Genomic DNA, 10,570 nt, shown 5'->3' with positions numbered 1-10,570 from the left:
GTTTTTTATTCTTTATTTTGAAACTGTGTCTCACTTAGTTGCAAAAGGCCTCACTAAATAGCTGAGGCTGTCAGCAGACCTGGATCTTCCTGTTTCAGACTCCCAAATGCTGGGATTACAAGCGTGCGCCACCACGCCCAGCTTTTTTAGCCACTTTTTGCAGATACATTTCATTGTCCCTACCCTGAGCCTGAGCCAGGATTAGCAGACAGGCTCTGCTAGTACTCAGCACAGCCCTTGTCTCTCTCTGCCTCAAGTCTTCCCTCAGGGACTTTTTTCCTGAGATGCCCTATGGAAGGTGTCCACTTTGAGCTCTCATTCATTTGAGCAGGAAGGAAAACTCAGTGACCATATCATTTTCTCCCCTCACCTGAAAGTGAGGAGCAACAGATGGTGGTAGCAAACAGCGGCACCTGAGAGGACTGAGATTAGCTTGTAAGAGAGAAATTTGACCTTGTCTTTATTTACTCTTCGGTTCCTTGTTGAAGGCCACTGTGTGTGTGTGTGTAAAACCAAGAGTTCAGCTAGGCGTGGTAGCGCACACTTAGAATCCCAGTACCTGGGAGGCTAAGACAGAATTGAAGGTTCAAGCCAGCCTCTACAATTTAGTGAGACCCCGTTTCCAAATAAAAAAGGGGCCGGGGTTGTAGCTCAGAATGCTCCTGAGTTCAGTCCCCAGTACCACTAAAAAATAAATAAAACCCGGAGTTTAGCCAGGTGTGGTGGCACACACTTATAATCCTAGTACTTGGAAGGCTGAGACAGGGTTGGGAGGTTCAACGCTAGCCTCAGTAACTTAGGGAGGCCTTCAGCAACCTAGTGAGACTTTGTTTCCAAATAAAAAATTAAATAGGGCTGGAGGTATAGATGGAAGGTAGAATGCCCCAATCTAAGGCATCCTCCAAGATCAGGAGCATGAGCTGAGGCTGCTGCATGTAAGGGCTGCCCTTGGTTGATAAGGACCACATGTTCTTTCTCAGGGACAAGAGCCTACAGCTGGGCCCCTGGAGTGTCAGCCACTGCAGGGTATGGGAACCAGCCTGCAAGGTGAAGCCCATTAGGAATCTCTTCAGTTTGCTTTAAGGAGCTGTGAACTATAAAGGATATTTTGAGTGTGATCTCATTCCCCCGGTCTAAATATGTTTTGTAGCATATGTATAAATCTGCTGATGTCAGATCAGGAACTGAAGGAAAATGTCAGCTTCCACCTCTTGGTGGAACACATCCCTAAGACGAGATCAGCATTGTGCATGGTCTTAGTATTTTGTTCTGTTATCAGTGTTTAAAAAAAAGATGGAAAATTGGCTCTCCATTGCTTCCTTGTTCCAGGTGGTCTCTGAGCCTCTACCAGATGTTTCCAGGGGCTGGATGCGTCTTTCTTCCTCTTGGGCCCAAGGATGGTTCTTGCCAACATAAAAAGGAAGGGAAATGCCGGGCGTGGTGGCGCATGCTTGTAATCCCCGCGCTTAGGAGGCAGAGACAGGAGGATCGCGCAGGTTCGAAGCCAGCCACGCGTGCTGGCTTAGGAGACCCTGTTTCCAAATAAAAATGTAAAAATAGGTCTGGGAGTGTAGCCCGGAGATAGAAGGGCTTCCAGGAACCCCAGTGCCACCAAAAAAAAATACAAATAAAAATAAAAAGGAAGGGAAAAAGTGTAAATATAAGCTACTAGAGTCACAGACTTCCCTTGGTGGTATACTCAGCATGAAGTACTTAACCTACTGAAAATAGAGATGGAGGCTGATTGTTCCCACGTTCACCAATTCTTGTTTCTTCCTTATTAATAATGAAAATGATACTCTTTAGCAATTAGTGTGTGCCAGGCACTTGCTGAGTGTTTTATATCTGTTAAAAATTGACACATGAAGCCGGCCCTGGTGGCGCACACCTATAATCCCAGCATTCAGGAGGCTGAGACCAGAGGATCGCAGTTCACGGACAGCCTCAGCTACTTAGTGAGGCCCTCTGCAACTCAGTGAGACCCGGCTTCCAAATAAAGAATAAAAAATAGGGCTGGGGTGTAGCTTGAAGGTAAAATGCCCCTGGGTTCCATTCCTGGTACTGCAAAAAGAAAAAAAAAATTGACACATGAGAAAATATTTGCAGTATATAAAACAGAATGTAAAAGGAACTCCAAAAAAAAAAAAAGTCTTTAGAAAGATGAAAGACATGAACAGAAAACTAATAGAAAATGTTTAAAGCCAGGCACGAAAAGGCGCATCTATAATCCCAGGACTTGAGGGGCTAAAACAGAAAGATTTCAAGTTCAAGGCCAGCCTCAGCAACTTAGAATTTGTTAAAACAAGCAGCCGGGTGTGGTGACGCACACTTGTAATCCCAGCATTTGAGAGGCTGAGACAGGAGGATTGCGGTTCACAGACAGCCTCAGCTTCTTAGTAAGGCCCTCTGCAACTCAGTGTCTGGGGTTATATCTCGAAGGAAGAAAGCCCCCGAGTTCCATCCCCAGTACCACACCAAAGAAAAAATTAAAATAAAAAAAAAGCACAACTTTTTTGTGTGTAGTGCTGGGGATTGAACCCAGAGGCATTCTACCTCTGAACTATTCCCTCAACCCTTTTTTATTTTTTATTTTGGAAATAGGGTCTCATTAGGTTATGGAGAGTCTCACTAAGTTGCAGAAGCTGGCCTTGAACCTGTGATCCTCCTGCCTCAGCCTCCCAAGTACTGGGATTATAGGCATGCTTCACCATTCCTGGCTCAAAATTTTAAAAAATAGGGTAGGGGTATAGTTTAGGGGTAGAAAGTCCCTAGTTCAGTCTCCAGTACCACCAGGAATTAAAAAAAAAAAAAAGTATTGTAAAATGTAGATACTACAGTTCATTTCTCCCTTTATCAGTTGATGGACATTTAAGTTGTTTCCACCTGTTGGCTCTTAGTGTTACTGCTGTGAAACCAGGGGTGGTGGTGCACATCTGTAATCCCAGTACTTGGGAGTCTGAGACAGGAGGATCACAGGTTCAAGAACAACCTCAACACTTTAGTGAGGCCCTGTTTCAAAATAAGAATAAAATAGGATGAGTGTTGCCAGGGCTTTCAGTTTTTAAGAGAGGATAGAAATAAGATTTTTTTTCTTTTTTTTTTGTGGTACTGGGGATGGAACCCAGAGGCTTTCTACCTCCGGGCTATACTCCCAGACCTATTTTTATATTTTATTTGGAAACAGGGTCTCTTAAGCCAGCTGAGGCTGGCTTTGAACCTGCGTGATCCTGTCTCAGCCTCCCAAGCGCAGGGATTACAAGTGTGCGCCACCAGGTCCGGCTAGAAATAAGATTTTTTATTCAGTTTTTTGTTTATTTGTTTGGTTTTTGTTTTGTGGTACTGGGGATTGAACCCAGGGACATGCTCCCCCTGAGCTATACCCCATCCCTATTTTATGTAATGTAATGTAATGTATGTATGTATGTATGTATTTGCAGTACCGGGGATAGAACCCAGAGGCATTCTACTTCTAAGCCACATCCCTCCCAAATGCTGGGATTACAAGTGTGTGCCATCACGCCCAGCTTTATTTTTTATTTTGAAAAAGTTGCTGAGGGCCTTGCTAAGTTTCTGAGGCTGGCCAAGAACCTGTGAGCCTCCTGTCTCAGCCTCCCACATACTGGGATTACAGGCATGCACCACCACTCCCAGCATTCATGCTATATTTCTTAATACACACACACACACACACACACACACACACACACACACACACTCAAAAGTACAATGTTAGAAGTCAAGGTAGTGCTGGCAGATGAGTAATAACATGTTTCATACTAGGACTAATTGTTAGGTAAAAAGAAAAACAGCAAAATGGCCTGCTCTTCACACAGCAGGGACCTTTCCCCAGAAACAGGAATTCCCTCTGAGGACCATAGATGCTTGCCACCACCACCATGACAGTGCGGTTCCTCAGGGAGTGACTGGGAGTAAAGGAGCAAAATGCCTTCTCTACTCGGGGCTGCAGGGACCGTTCCTCCAGCCCTCGCTATAGGGACCAGTCAGTCCTGCAGTTCTGCTCCTTCCCCTGCTGCAGCTGCCCCAGCCAAGGCCCATTGATGGAGAAAAAGACTTACAGCCGCAGAGCAGCCTGTCTCGGGCTTCCCTTCATGTCTCCACTTTCCATCCCAGCTTGCCTGCTGTTTATCTATACAGCCTTCAGCCACTTTTTTTTAAGTTGTGTTTCCCCAGTTTTAGTTGTAATCAGTGGATAGGCAGGTGAGTCCCCTCTTACCCCATGGAAAGCCCCTCCACACAGATGTGATTTGCTCTTTCCTTGGGCTTGGAGATTGTCTGGGAAGCAGAAACCCTTACAGATCCTTGCATACCAGGTTTGGGATTTTTCTGGTGACACAATCTCATAAAACTGAAGTTGACTGCTAATTCTATTTCTGGAAACAGCGTCACTCATGGTAGCCTGATGTCTTTCTTCTTTCCCTTTCTCTTTCTTTCTCTTTCTTTCTTTTCCTTCTTTCTTTCTTGTACTGGGAATTGGACCCAAGGGCATTCTACTTAGGAGCTACACCCTTAGCCCCCCTTTTTTTGAGATAGGATTTTGCCAAGTTGCCAAGGCTGGTCTTGAACCTGCAATCCTCCTGTCTCATCCTCCCAAGTACCGGGATTATGGGTGTGTGCTATCATGCCTGGCTATGGTAGCCTGATTTCTGTAAATTGGGCCCTTCCTGAATCCCATATACCCGGCCACCTCAAAGGCATGTGTGTTGATGGCCAGCTGCCTCCCATCTTCCAAGTTCCCTCCCAGTGGCCTTGACCCAGGACCTTTATGGGGAACCCCAGCCTGGAAGAGGTGTGGTGGATGCTGAGACTCAGTCAGTATCAGAGGATACTTGTCTGTGGCAGGCAGCACTCAGCTCTTATCCTCTTCTGGACGGCCTTGGCCAAAGAGTGGCACCTTGCCAAAGTCATGCCAGTGTCTAATGAGAAACGCAAGTGTATAAAGTCTGTGCCCCTTGTTCCAGACCAAAACAACTGTGCGGGGCCATCTGGCTTCTGAGGTCCTCATGGGGTCAGCAGGTCCAGTACTTTGACTGTATCTCTGCCTGAAGCCCCCAGGTCCCCCTCTTCCTAGTGCTCCTTCCTTTTCTTTTTCCCAGTTCACAAGTGCTGGTTTCATGAACACTCCAGCATGCGGCCTCTGCATGCTAACCTTCAATCCCATAATCAGCTTCCCAGAAAACTAAACCTGTGACAGTCATTCTTCACTGCCAAGCCTAGAGGTGACAAGCCCCAGACCATGGCAAAGAGCTTTCTTCCTGGGGTACCCCCAGTTTTACTAACCACGGTCAGTGAGCTCCATGGATCAGGCTGTTTTTTATTTATTTTATTTTATTTTTTGTACTAGGTATTGAACCCAGGGGATTTCGACTTCTGAGCTAACCTCCAGACCTATTTTATTTTTTATTTGGAAACAAAGTCTCAGTAAATTGCAGAAGGTCTCACTAAAGTTGCTGAGGCTGGCTGTGAACCTGCAATCCTTCTGTCTGTCTCAGCCTCCCAAATACTAGAATTATGGGCATGCACCACCACACCTGGCTCAAGCCATATATAATCTCCATTCATCTGTTGATAGACACCCAGGTTGGTTCCATACTTTGGTTAGTGAATTGTGCTGCTATGAACATGACTCTGCATATATTACTGTAGTTCTTTGATTTCAGTCTGTTTGGAAAGATACCCAGAAGTAGTATAGCTGGATCATATGGTGAATCCATTCCCAGTTTTCTGAGGAATCTCCACACTGATCTCCATAGTGGCTGATAATTTGCAATTCCACCAATAGTGTAGAAGAGCTCCAATTTCCCCACATTCTCGCCAGCATTTGTTGTTATTTGACTTCTTGATTGTCAGGCCATTCTTGAGAACTTAGTTCTACCACACCCACACAATGCCTTACACACAAGGCACCTCGATTTGCCCCGGAAGCTTAGCTCTGCCTTCTGGCACCCACCAGCAGAGCATCCTTCCATCCCAGCTCACACTAGGAAGCCCATTTCAAGGGCCTGCTCGCCACCACGCCTGGCCAATGAAGTCGTGTCCGTGATCCTGTTGCTTCTATTACTGACCTCTTTTCCCACTCAGGAGGCTGGAATTATGAGCCTATCTGGGAGAAACAGCTGAGGAGGGAGATGGGTAGTGGCAGATGGCTATAACACATCCAGCCCAGCATTTCTGCCCCAGGACGCTGGGTTTTTCCTTGGTCCCAGGCTGGCAGCGGTGTGCCGGGCTCAGGCCCATATTTGGTTCAGTTGGCCCTGGCTCCCTGAAATCTGCTGGCTCCACGCTCTGTAGACAATCTGGTACAATTACAGACTCGTGTTAGCATGCAGTCCTTGCATTTGGCTTGACCCAACTCATACTTTGTTCCCTGGGCTGTTTCCCTGCACTTCTCCAACAAGCCTTAGGCTTTTGGAGCTGTAAGTTGGTACATTCTTGCCATTTTGCCTGATTCCCGGGTGTTCCTTTTCTCCCTCTTTTGATTCTGAGCTTGGTCCGTAGGGCTATGCTGAGTACAAGTTGTGATCACTCATGGAATATCATGGAGGCTGGAGAGGACTGGTCAGCTCTCTCCTGCAGGGATGTGGCATTCCTGGGCTGTTTGAGTGTTTCCGAGGAATTAGAAGTCTAGTTCCTGGGTTCTTATCTTCCTTCCAAAGATATTAGTCCATGGTGGACATCCCTGGCTTTCCTGATTAACACCCCAACATTCACACAATGCACCTGGCATGAAGTGTGACTCAAAGTTGAACTGTGTTCCCCCACCCTAAAATTTTTATGTTGAAGTCCTAGCCTCCCAGTCATTATTTGGAAATAGATTAATCGCACATGTAACTAATTAGGTGAAGATAAGGTCACTAGGGCAGATCCTAATCCAATATGACTGGTGTCCCAATAAAAAAGGGGAATTTTGTAATCCCAGCATTTGGGAGGCTGAGACTGTAGGATCGTGGTTTGAGGACAGCCTCAGCTACTTAGTGAGGCCCTCCACAACTTAGTGAGACCCCGTTTCAGATTTTAAAAAGAATAAAGAATAGGGCAGGGTGTGTAGCTCGGAAGTTGAATGCCCCTGGGTTCCATCCCCAGACCCGCAAAAAAAATATTTAAAAAATAAAAAAAAATAAATAAAGGGAAATTGGGACAACACAGATACATATGCAAGTAGAATGCTGTTGTGAGGAGAAAGGCAGAGATTGGGCTGATACCTCTGGAAGACAAGTGACAATAAAACTGCTAACAAACCGCCAGGATCCAGGGGAGGCATGGAATAGTCTCTCAATCCAGTGGACACATAAAGTTAACCATCGCATAAAGGGCTTCCAAAGATCTACTTGCCACATACCTTCTCTGGAGATGACCACTAGAGCCGGGCTTGGTGGCGCACGCCTGTAATCCCAGTACTTGGGAGGCTGAGACAGGAGGATGTCAGGTTCAAGACCAGCCTCGGCAACAAGGCGAGGACCTCAACAACCTTAGTGAGACCCTGTTTTATTATTATTATTATTATTATTATTATTATTATTATTATTATTATTGGTGGTACTGGGGTTCCTGGAAGCCCTTCTACCTCCGGGCTACACTCCCAGACCTATTTTTACATTTTTATTTGGAAACAGGGTCTCCTAAGCCAACGTGCGCGGCTGGCTTCGAACCTGCGTGATCCTCCTGTCTCTGCCTCCCAAGCTCGGGGATTACAAGCGTGCACCACCACACCCGGCAGACCCTGTTTTAAAATTAAAAATAAGGCCGGGTATGGTGGTGCATGCTTGTAATCCCAACAATTGGAAGGCTGAGACAGGAGGATCAGAGGTTCACAGCCAGCCTTAAGTATTTTGTGAGGCTCTATGCAACTTAGTGAGACCATTTCAAAATAAAGAATAAAAAATAGGGCAGAGATATAGTTCAGAAGCAGAATGTCCCTGGGTTTAATCCCCAGTATGGCAAGAGTAAAAAACAAATTAAATTAAATAGGGCTGGGGGTGTGGCCAAAAGTAGAATGTCTCAGGGTTCAATCCCGAGTACCTCCCCACCTAAGAAAACAAAAGAAACCACTAGAGCTGGGTATATAGTTTTACACATTTGTATCCCCAGTACTTGGGAGGCTGAGGCTGGAGCATTGCAAATTCAAGACCAGCCTAGGGAACTTAGTAAGATGCTGCCTCAAAAATGGAAATGCAAGCCAGGCCTGGTGGCGCACGCTTGTAATCCCCGCGCTTGGGAGGCAGAGACAGGGGGATCACGCAGGTTCGAAGCCAGCCGCGCTGGCTTAAGAGACCCTGTTTCCAAAAGTAAAAAAGTATAAAATAGATCTGGGAGTGTAGCCCGGAGGTAGAAGGGTTTCCAGGAGCCCCAGTACCACCAAAAAAAAAAAAAAAAAAAAAAAGAATAAAAACTAGGGCTGGGGGTCTAGCTCAGAGGTAGAATGCCCCTGGGTTCCATCCTGAGACCCGCCCCCCCCAAAAAAAAGGAGAAAGAGAAGGAGGAAAAGAAGGAAGAGAAAAGTTCAACTAGAAGAAGAGGAGGAGGAAGAGGATCAGCAGCTGCAGGATGTTGCTTCCCTGAACAGTCCATTGTCCAGATTGATCATTTAACCTAATTTCACGATGCAGAAGCCCTGGAAATACAAGAGATCACTTGGAATATTTGGTGAGCACAAAGTACGTCTATCAGAACAAGCTAATCAAGAACAAAAGGATGTGTTGTGAGAAAACTGGTACTAGTGCAAGAGAATGGGGGTCTGTGCGCCCTCTTTTGGGCCCCCTGCACCCACCCGCCGCCAGGGAGGGGCCTGCACTGGGGAGCCCAGCAGGGTGCTGGAGCCTGAGCTTTGCATCTTACAGCTGTTTGAGGGGGCTGAGGGTGGAGGAAGCGCCGCCAGGGACCTCCCGGGTGGACCATGTTGAGTCCTGCCACCGGAGAGCAGATCCACCTGGTGAACGATCAGAGGACGACCCGGACTCCATCGCGTCCCTGCCTTTTGACCTACAGAGGGACGTCTCGCTGATGCGGGAGATCGATGCAAAATACCAAGAAATCTTAAAGGAATTGGATGAATACTATGAAAAGTTAAGCGTGAGACCGACTGTGCTCAGAGGAGAGAGTGCTGCACTGATCCAGGAAGCCCTGATTCGGAGCCAGGAGCTCAGTGACGAGATCCAGACCATCAGCCAGATGATAGAGCTGGTGGAGAACCGGACCAGACAGGTGGACAGCCAATGGGAACTCTGAGGCACATCAAGACATCAGTGACACCACTGGCAACACAGCAAAGCTGGCCAAGATAAGTTCAAGAATGAGACAATCACACAGGCCGAGAAGCCGAATAACCAGAGGTCCCGGCAGCAGCGCAACCAGAAGAACTGGGAGGGCGCGTCCAATAATCACGACCACGATGGCATTGCCTCGGGAACACCCAAGGGGAAGAAAGCAGAAACCTGGAAGAAGAAAAAGCCCTGCCAGGCCAAAGCAGAGAGGGAGGCCTCGCCTGCAGACCTTCCCCTCGACCCCAACGAGCCCACGTACTATCTGTGCGGTCAGGTCTCCTATGGAGAGACGATCGGCCGCGACAATGACAAGTGCCCCATCGAATGGTTCTCGTGTGTGGGCTCCATCATAAGCCAAAGGGCAAGTGGTCCTGTCCTGAGTGCTGAGGGGAAACCGAGAAAACAATGGACAAGGCCCTGGAGAAGTCCAAGAAAGAGAGGGCTTACAGCAGGTAGCTTGTGGACCTTCCAGAGGCGGAGGACGGAATTAACCAGTGTCCTCATTACGTCGCCGCCTCTGCTGAGGGTGCAATCGTCAGCTGTGTATCTTCAAGACATGTTAGGAAAGGAGCTGCTCGCTTCATGACTCCCTCGGCCTTTTGCTCTCACTGGTGCACATGTGACAAGACAACATTTTAGCAACTACAAAATACAGGTCCGAATTAAACACTTAAAAAAAAAAACGAGCAAGAGAGAATGGAGGAAGCTGGGCACAGTGGTCCACGCCTATTAGCCCTATAAGCCCGTTACTTGGGAGGCTGAGACAGGAAGATCATTGTTCAAGGCCAACCTTGGCAATTTAGGGAGACCCTGTTTTTTTTTTGTTGTTGTTGTTTGTTTTTGTCTTTTGCGGGTCTGGTGATGGAACCCAGGGGAATTCGACCTCTGAGCTACACCTCCTGCCCTATTTTTTATTCTTTATTTTGAAACAGGGTCTCACTAAGTAGCTGAGGCTGTCCATGAACCGTGATCCTCCTGTCTTAGCCTCATGAATGTTGGGATTACAAGTGTGGGCACCACACCCGGTGATCCTATTTTAAATAAATAAATGAATAAATGAATAGGGGTGCTGGGCATAGTGGTGCACATTTGTAATCCCATTGCTTGGGAGGCTGAGACAGGAGGATCACACAGTTTCGAAGCCAGCCTCAGCTATTGAGTGAGGCTCTCAGCAACTTAGTGAGACCCTGTTTCCAAATAAAGTATAGAAAAGATCTGAGAGTATAGCCCAGAGGTAGAAAAGCCCCTGGGTTCCACCCCCGTACCACTAAATAAATAAATAAATAAATAAA

At 47.0% G+C, this 10,570-nt stretch overlaps 1 pseudogene across 1 annotated transcript; it reads left to right on the top strand.

Moving 5' to 3' along the window:
• The first annotated feature begins 8,911 nt into the window (after positions 1 to 8,911).
• On the top strand, positions 8,912 to 9,734 carry LOC308267750 (inhibitor of growth protein 1-like; annotated as a pseudogene). The gene has a single exon. The product of its transcript is annotated as an inhibitor of growth protein 1-like (transcript).
• Positions 9,735 to 10,570: the final 836 nt, after the last annotated feature.

This window comes from Muscardinus avellanarius (genome assembly GCF_963383645.1).
Source record: "Muscardinus avellanarius genome assembly, chromosome: 10".
NCBI classification, from domain to species: Eukaryota; Metazoa; Chordata; class Mammalia; order Rodentia; family Gliridae; genus Muscardinus; species Muscardinus avellanarius.
Note: the sequence above shows the minus strand (reverse complement) of the source record. Positions and strands in the feature narration are given on the sequence as shown.